A 9,416-nucleotide genomic window follows, 5' to 3' on the forward strand; every position below is an offset into this window, starting at 1 on the left:
GCTGAGTCTGAATCCCAGGCCCCCAGCCCGGTCGGATCCCGTCTCCCATTCATCCTGCCCTGGTGCTCCGGGCAGAGGCTGCCGACGTCTGTTTCTAACCTCAGCTCGGCTCAGCTCTGCTGCTCATTCCTTTCCTTTTCCCTGAGCCCCTTGTATGTGCCTCAAACAGTTCCACCTCTTTTCAAGCTTTCTGTCCTTACCCGGAGCCCTTCCCCTGCTCTCCTGGTCGAGGGAGGTGGCTGAAAGGAGAAAGTCGGGGTTCTCGCTCGGGCTGTTGTTGGACTTGCCATTCCTTCTCCGTCAGATGGAGACAGGGATGGTGCCCGCCTCCCAGACGGTGTAGGCACCAAGTCAGGTGACACATGCCAGGAGGGTACAAGAGGGACTGACGGAAAGGCAGAGCTCAGTGGGCTTGCTGTTATTATTACCATTCTTTGTTTAAAAAATTACCAGCTGCGGTAGGCGCCTGCGTCCCTCCAGCCTGTCTCATCATTTCCTCCTTTTGCTTTGGATCCTTTGCCCCCCAGTTTAATTTGTCACTTTTAACTAGAAGTGACACACAGCACAACTCAACCAAGATTAAGGATGAAAGAGAATTGACTGTCTCACGTAACTGAGATTTCCAAACGGCGCGTGGTTCAAGAGGTGGCTGGATCCAGGGGCTCCTTTTCAGTCTCCTCTCTGTACCCCTCTGTGTTCCAATATTTTGCGTCCACTGACCCCTTTCCACAGGACAAGAGTCTTATCGTTCTGGATCTTTCCACAAGATGCCATCGTGGCTGCTTGTAGTCCAGCCTGCTCCACAGGAAATGCGTTTCCCGAAGAGCTCCATCAAAAGTGTGTCACATGGTCACCGAGGGACCAATCAGTGTAACCAAGACTGTGGCGCCATCCTGTCTCCTGGCTCATGTCACACTGTGGACCCGCTCTTCCCACAACCTGCTCTTCCCCACAACCTGGGAAACATAACTGTTGAATGGGGGAGAATGAATCCAACAGGAGACGATGGGGAAACCAACAAAGCGTTTCCACAGTCCCCGCCTGCCTGCCTGCACAATAGATGCCAGACCACTCAGCTCAGCACCTCAAGATTTCCCAGTGCGTCCCCCGAGCAGCCCGGCCTCCTGCCTGGCGACCACTGAATACTCCCCGTTCCTGCCACTCCGATGGCTCATCATCCCCACACAGTTGATTTGTACATTGCGCTCGTGACACCTGCCCTACCCGCCCCCCCAAAATGGTACTCACGGCCCAAAGACCTGATGGACCTTCTTGGCAGGTGCTCAGCTTGCCAGGCGAGGCCGCTCGCATTTGCGGGGCTCCTCCCGTTTCCACGGGCGACGTATCATCACACTCCCTTCAAGCAGCGTCTACTGTCCCGGCCACCAGTGCTGCTGAGGTTGACCTTGGGAAGAGGCCCAGTGACAGCACCCTAGCGAACCGCCGTCTAGTTCTGGGTCTCACAACGGCCTGTGTGGCCAGAGGCCGCAGGCAGAGCCTTCCTCCCCCGAGGGAACTGAACACCGTGTGAAGCTGAGTACAGGAACCTCGAGGGAGGAGCCATCACGCGCGACCGCAGCGCAGGGCAGCCCGTGTGCGTGGCCGCAGGAAGAAGGGCCCTCGGTCTCCCCGCGAAGCAGCCTCGTTGTGACGCACGTCTGCCCCGTGGGGGTGGAGATCCGACACGTGGGGCCTTGCCGTGAAGCTTCAGGGTGAGTTTTCCGGCCGACACCTCCTGATACTCTTGTGACACTTACACTTAACAATATGAAGGGAAACAGTAACACCCAGAGTCTCCACAGCTTCTCCCAATTTTTTTTCCGGAGCACATTCTCACCTGTTTGCTCACAGAATCCCTGTGGGCATTGATTCCCAAACCCAAGCGCACCCACGAAGGGCCTGAAACCTTAGGCAAACACAGTTATCTGGGCCACACCCCTGGAGATTCTCTCAGGGGTTCTGAGGAGGAGCCTGAAACCCTGCCTTTCTCACTCCCAAGGAGGCTGGTGCCCTTGGCCCATGGACCTGTGGGGACAGAGGCCGGGAGAGCAGTGTCCAGGCTCTGGGCCTCGCCTGGGGAGGTGCTGTCTGGGGTAGCAAATGACCATCCACTGTGATTGGTTGGCCCTCGGCTGTAACCGGTTAGCCAATTGGCTACTGATGTAACTGCCAGGACTGCGTTGATTGGTTGGTGGGTCGGCAGGCGGAGGAAGCGAATGGCGGACTGTGGCTCGTGTGGATTCTATTTCCTGTGTCTCTCCCACCGCCAGCGAGAACATGGTGGTACGAGTCCCCTATCTGTGGCTCCGTGGGTGTTCCTTTTTGGCCTCACCATGTCCTGTGTTCTTCTGAGGGGAGTGGGACCAGAGACTCCGCGTGACACTCGGCATGACAGGGCCTCACTTCTAGGAGCTGCCAGGGGCAGTGACCTCACCTGTCTCACAAGCAGGAGCTGGTTTTCCTCCTCAGGAGGCTGGTGGGGGGGCGCTCAGAGCCTCCATCTGTGCTGAAAACAACGGCAACTCGGTTCCCTATTGGTCGCGAGCAGAGGGCTCCAGACCAATCAAGTCTTGAGTGAAATCTTCCGTAAATTCATTCCTACCACTCCGTTTCTCCTGGTAGCTCTGGGCCAGCCGGATGGAGCGAGGGAGAGGTGAGCTAATGCGTTATAATGAATATTTCTACAAGCTCATTAAGCTGTAGACGCTCTCGCCTAATGAGGAAACAATTTCCTTCTCTACTCCCACTGCTAAGGTTTAGCTCTCCCAAGGTCAAAGCTAAGCCATCTCCAGGCTGCCTACCGAGGACTTTCCCTTGATGTTGATTAAGGGTAATTTATTGCAGATTCCAGTGCGGGCTGGGAGGGCAGGGGGTGGCGGTGGAAGGAAAGACAGCCCTACCTTCCAATTGATGAAAATACCTAATCAAACAATTTTTTTAAATGTGTTTATCTCCTTGGGGGACCCGTGTTTACCCTCATTTTGGGCAAGGGATTTCATAGCACGTTGTATTGTAGTGCCTGGTAAACCCATTGGAAAAAATTTTATCCACAGATTGAGGAAGTAGTGAACTATAAAATTGCTAATTATTTTCTAGTAAATTTACTTTTAAATAACTTTAGACATCAATTACAGGCACCATTAGGCACCATTAGGCACTGGGCGTGTTTAGCAAACAAGGGAGGACATAGCTGATTCCTGCCCGGTCCCCAAGGTCTCGTCCGTGAGCTCCATCCCCAGGCCTCCCCCAAGCCCTCCTCTGACAGGGCAGAGGTGTCAAGAGGTGAAATTAACTCCGTAAATAATGGCAGGTTGTCTCCATTTCCAGTGTCATTGCCCCGTCAAACCCCAGGTGTCTTAAATGGAGGTTCGTTTAGGGGAAGATCTTCATTCTAATTGCCAGATTCGGGCACATTTCCCCGTCCAGTGTTGCTCTACCGTTGCTATCCATTAGAGTCACCTGGGGAACTTAACGACAAAAAAACAAAACAACAACAAAAACAAAACACCTTCACGCCTCGGCTCCACCTCAGGCCAGTCCCATTGGAACCTTAAGGTTTTTTTAATTTATCCCAGTGCTTCTAAAGTGCAAGCGAGGATGAGGGCCTCAGCCACGCCCGCTGCAGCTCCAGCCTCTGCCTCTCTCCCGCCTCCGGTGCCGCGGGCCAGCTGCAGGTCCCCAGGAACGGCAAGCAGAGCCCTGAGTGATGCTTCAGGATCCCGGGATCTCCTCGGGTGAGTCTCTGTCGCCCACCAGCTTCACGGCTTGTTGGTGTTGACCGTGCCGTGGGCCCAGGCTGCCTGTATTCTGGACCCAACTTTCTTTCTGTGCAGCTGTGGGCAGACCTCACGCTGCCAGCTGGCAGACGGGGACGCGGGGCTGGTGCTGGGCTGTGCGTTGGCTGTGGGGGCTCAGCACCTGCGCAGGGGGTGCCTCCGTCCGCTTCCTGCTCTGCTGCTTCCTGGAGGGTCACTTGGCCTCACTGTGTCTCTTCCCCTGTAGTCACCTTGTAGATGTCTGGGAGCGTTGAACCAGTGATTGAACGAGCCGATGCATAGAGCTCGGGAAAGGGCCCGTCCACGGGATGCGTTCCTGCTCATTGTCCTGTGTTTGCACAGAAAGGGGAACTGTGTCCACACTTGTAAGCTCAGAGAGGGTGCAAGGGCTGCGCCCGCTGTCCTCCCTGTGGGTCTCAGAGAAGAGCAGCCAGTACAGGTGATGAGAACCGGCGGTTGGGCCACATTGGCGGGTGGTGTGGTCCACGCTCACCAACGCCCCGGCGTCTGTCGCTCTCTTGGACCTGCCTGTGTTTAGAGGAAGGGCGGGGGCCGGCGAGGGGGCTCTGTCTCCCAGCTTCTTGCCATCCAGTCCTGGCTGAACTCTGGGTCTGCTGTACAGGGCAACGTCAAGCATGGGGAGTAGAATTGGAAACCCCCATTCCAGGCTCAGGTCCAAACCTGATGGCCTCCCTCTGAGGAGGGAAGGGGTCTGGGGTTGGAGGGGCTTGAGCAGTAAGAAAGCTGATGCTCAGCTGGCTGTCGTCTCTCTGTTCTCTGTAGTCAGACCCCGAGCAGGGTCGGGTGGGTCTGAAGTACCAGAATCCATCCCGACAAGGTGGTTCCACTCTCTTCTCACTCTTGGCCCCACCCACAGGACAGGATACTGCACAGGTGCCCCCAGGTAGGACTGGGCAGCCCCTGCCTGGGGCGGGGGTCCTCTGTCCTTGCATCAAGGCCGACGTGGACTCACGCCCAGGGCATTTGCCCCGCATGGCGCCATTGCCAGCATTTTCCCAATGGATGGGGTGTGTGGAGTGGTCAACTCAGGAAGAAGTGGGTGATGCTTGCTCAGAGCCGGCCAAGTGCTCGGTATGCCTTGGCTTCCAGGGTGCTCTGCCCTGGCTGCTGCATTAGACTTCCCACCTCCCTCTGCAATTGGGACGGGGCGGTTTTCTCTTACGTGGTGTTTGGACCCCCCTCCATGATTTGTGAGGCCACCCTGTCACGCAGACCCTAGCCCTTCCCATGTTTATCCATATGGCAGAAAACCCACCCCTTCTTAAACACAACCCTTTTCAGGAAGAGCCTGGAAATTTTGTCTGGGCTCAGGGAATTGTCTGGGCTGGGCTGGCTCTTCAGTGAGGAGAAGATACCAGGGTTTGATAATACAGTGAGATCATTGGGAGCTCGGTGGTGTCAGCTTGGGGCCAGGAGAGGGATATGTGGTGAATTGTCCCCAGCGGGGTCTGTAGCCCAAGGCAAGCGGCTCAGAAAGGAGGGGCCTACAAGACAAATTGATTTTTTATTGTACCATTTTCTCCCGTTAACAATTGTAAAAGTGATATAATAACAGAATGGATGAGATTAGATTCAGCTGGAAGGGACTTCAGAAATCTGGGTCTCAGAGACTGTCTGCCCACCTTCATCCGAGGAGGACGCAGCGTGCAGCCCCTGAAGCCTGTCTTTGTGGCTGTGGGGTGGTGAGACCTACACCCCACAGCAGCCGAGATGAGCTTGGCTGTTAGGGGCGGGGTGCTGCCGCCCGGCCTTTGCTGTTCTCCCCAGTGTTTGGGCGACTCACTCTGATTTCATTCAGGCCTCTGCACAAATGTCATGTCAACAGATAAGCTAGCACTCCGAACCTCAACTCCCTGATGAACCAGCTCCGTCCTCTTCCTTCGTGGTCCCTCACTCCACTTCCAGACGACATGGCTTTATGTTGTGCATTGATTGATTGATTGATGATTGGTTATCTCTGCCACCAAAACCTAAGGTTCATGAGGGGGGAACCTTATCCCCAGTGGCTGGAAACAGAGGAATGAATGAGTGACAGCTCTGCTGTTCAAGTCTCGCTTCCAGCCACCCCCAGATTTATGAGCGGTCTTCCCGAAAGGGGTAACGAAGAAAGTTTTCTGTATTCTTTAAGTGTGTTTCCAATCATATGGGTTTATTTATTTAATAAGTGGGTTTATTTTATAAAAATAGTGTCATATTACATCAAATACTTGGTAGCCTCCTTCTTTTCTTCCCATATGCCATACGCTTTTTCCTGTCGCAGTAAATAATATGCTTGATATAATCATAATGTCCTGTTATCTGGATCCTTCATACGTTACCCGAACCTTTTTATTGTTCGTTCATGAACCTTCTTATTGTTTCCAATTTCACATCATCACAAATCAAGCTATGTATTAATTAGTTATCTGTGTTGGTGTAACTGGTTACCCCAAAACTTCGTGACTTAAAAGCTCCCCGTTTCTGTGATCAGGAATGTGGGCCGGCTGAGGCGTCCCCAGACTGCAAGCAGGGCGTGGGCTGGGGCTGTGGTCTCACCTCAGGGCTCGGCTGGGAAGGGCCCACTTCCCGGGTCACACATGTGGGTGCTGGCAGGACTGCTCTCTGTGGGCTCTGAGTGCCTCCTTGGTCCCTTTGTATGGGGACCTCTGCATAGGGCAGCTCACAGCCTGGCAGCCGACCTCGCCAGAGCAAGCCAGAGGGCAAGAGGGAGAGAGGGGTGCCAGCGAGACTGAGGCCGGTCTCTTGTAATCTAATCACAGAAGAGGCATCGATCGTTTTGCCACATTCTCCTTGTCATAAGGCAGATCCCTCAGTGCAGCTGGGGAACGAGGCTGGAAACACCGGGAGCCAAAGTGACTGGCAGTCGTGTCAGAAGCTGCCCGCGCAGGCTGGCAGGAAGGCCGTACCTTCAGCCGCAGACATCCACACCCACACGCAGATTTGAGGGCATCTCTGGTTCGGAATACGTTTCCTAGAAGGAGAATCAGTGGGTTGGTTCACGCACACGTTTATTGCTGGGTCGAGTGTTGTGCCTGCTTTGTGAGGCTTCGATACGTAAAGCTATAATCCTTCAACAATTAGAAAAAGTTACAGCAGTTTATCTCGGCCCCTTTCCGCATTGTGTGTGTCTTTCACCCACACACGTGTCAACCATGGTTTTTTTATCCACTCCAACTTAATGGGTGAAGGCTTTCACGATAGTTTAAATACTTTGTTAATTGCTAGAGATCCAACACATTTCATGTGTGTATTGAGTGTTTGGATTTTTGTTTTTCATTCTGTGAACAGCTAATTCATAACCTTTTCATTTTCCTGTCAGGGCATATATAATTTTTTATGAATTTGTAAGAGCTCTGCATATTTTATTCTTTTTCTCACCACCACCTCCCCCCCCGCCCTCCCCTCTGGCAATCATCAGATTGTTCTGTTTCTATGGATCTGTTTTTGTTTTGTTTTCTTTATTCATTTGTTTTGTTTTTTTAGATTCCATATATAAGGGAGATCATATGGTATTTGTCTTTCTCTGTCTGACTTATTTCATTCAGCATAATATCCTCTAGGTCCATCCATGTTGTCACAAATGGCACGATTTCACTTCTTTTTATGGCCGAGTAATATTCCATTGTCCGTATGGACCACCTCTTCTTTATCCAATTGTCTATCGAAGGGTACTTAGCTGTTTCCATATCTTGGCTATTGTAAATAATGCTGCAATGAATACAAGGGCATGTATCTTTTCAAGTTAGTGTTTTCATTTTCTTCAGATAAATACCCAGAAGTGAGGTTCCTAGGTCGTAAGACAGTTCTATTTTTAATTTTTTGAGGAACCTCCATACTGATTTCCATAGTGGCTGCACCAATCTGCAATCCCACCAACAGTGCACGAGGGTCCCTTTTCTCCACATCCTCGCCAGCACTTGTTGTTTGTTGACTTATTGATGTTAGCCATTCTGACAGGGGTGAGGTGGTATCTCATTGTGGTTTTATTTGCATTTCTCTGATGGTTAGTGAGGTTGAGCATCTTTTCATACGTCTGTTGTCATCTGCATATCCTCTTGTAAGAAATGTCTGATCAGGTCCTCTGCCCATTTGTAATTGGATGGTTTTGTTGTTGGTGGTGGTGGTGGTAAGTTGTATGAGTTCCTCAGAATTTTTTTCATATTAACCACTTATCGGATGTATCATTGGCCAGTATCTTCTTCCATTTGGTAGGTCGTCTTTTTGTTTTGTTGATAGTTTCCTTTGCTGTGCAAAACCTTTAGTTGGACGTAGTCCCGTTTGTTTATTTTTTTCTTTTGTTTCCCTTGCCTGAGGAGATAGATCAGAAAAAAATACCACTAACAGCAACATCAGAGAGTTTTCTGCCAATGTTTTCTAGGAGTTTTATGGTTTCGGGTTTTACATTTAAGCCTTTAATCCATTTTAAGTTTATTCCTGTATGTGGCATAAGAAAGTGGTCTAGTTTCTTCTTCTTCTTCTTCTTCTTTTTTTTTTTTTTGCATGTATCTGTCCAGTTTTGCCAACACCCAGTGAGTGGGAAGAAATACAGTTTCCTGAGGGGTTGGTACAGAGGAAGCAGAGTTGGAAGGACCAGCAGAGGACAGTAGTCAGAGTGAAAGGGAATAGAATGGGAGGTCTAGATTATTCAATTTCTGCAAAAATCATAGTGGAAATGTCCCAAAATGTCGCCAACAATACATTCTGTGACTAAGTCATTATGCAGAGACGAGCTGGGCGCTGAAGGACAGAATTAATATAGTAAGTAATTCTGTCCCTTTGGCAGTGTCTTCCCGCATGAAATAATGATTTTGCGTCTCACTTCTCTCCAGCCTGCACATTTCTCACCGCAAACAGTTCTGCAGTGAGTGACTATTTATGTCCCAAGGCAGCAGCACAGGATAATGGACTACCCTCTGAATCTTTTTCTGCAAAGGAATGCCAGGGCCGCCTGGGCACCCGAGAGAGCGTAACAGCTGGGGAGAGTGGCGCAGCTGCTGGCGGCAGGACTTGGCGTCTGGGACATGGAATCAGGCAGATGTGGGCTCAAGCCCTCTAGGGCTGTCTCCTGACTTACCTTCACTGTATCTCTTGGGGAAATGGGGATGCTCACAGCTAGCTCACACAGGGCACACATAGCGCAGGCCTGGGGCACAGCCAGGCTTGCACACTGCTCAGCTGGGAAATGTCGGATCTCCTCCCAGCCTCCGTTCTCGGAGGAGTTCAAGCTGGACACTGAAGCTTCAGCGGTGAGGACCCAGGAGACGTAACACACCTCGGCGCCCCCACAGCCCCCTGTGAAAGCTCACTTCATTCATTCAGCCGTATTTAATGCCCCTTTGTTCCAAGCACTTGTTTAGTGATGAGGAGAGGAGTGGACGTGAAACCTGTCTTTGCTTATCACTGTCACTGATTATGTCTGTACACTTACTACGTGCCATGCGCTAAGCCAAGCAGGGACACTGCTAAGCAGTCTGCACTCAACCCGTATCCTAAGGAGCACACAAGCAACGTGTAAATGTGCCCATTTTACAGATTAAAAATATCTTGAGCACGGAGAGTTGATAATCCCCCAGGGTCATGTGGGGATATAACTCGGATTTACACCGATGGCGCCGTCAC

Source organism: Rhinolophus ferrumequinum (assembly GCF_004115265.2).
Source record: "Rhinolophus ferrumequinum isolate MPI-CBG mRhiFer1 chromosome 15 unlocalized genomic scaffold, mRhiFer1_v1.p scaffold_54_arrow_ctg1_1, whole genome shotgun sequence".
Lineage (NCBI taxonomy): Eukaryota > Metazoa > Chordata > Mammalia > Chiroptera > Rhinolophidae > Rhinolophus > Rhinolophus ferrumequinum.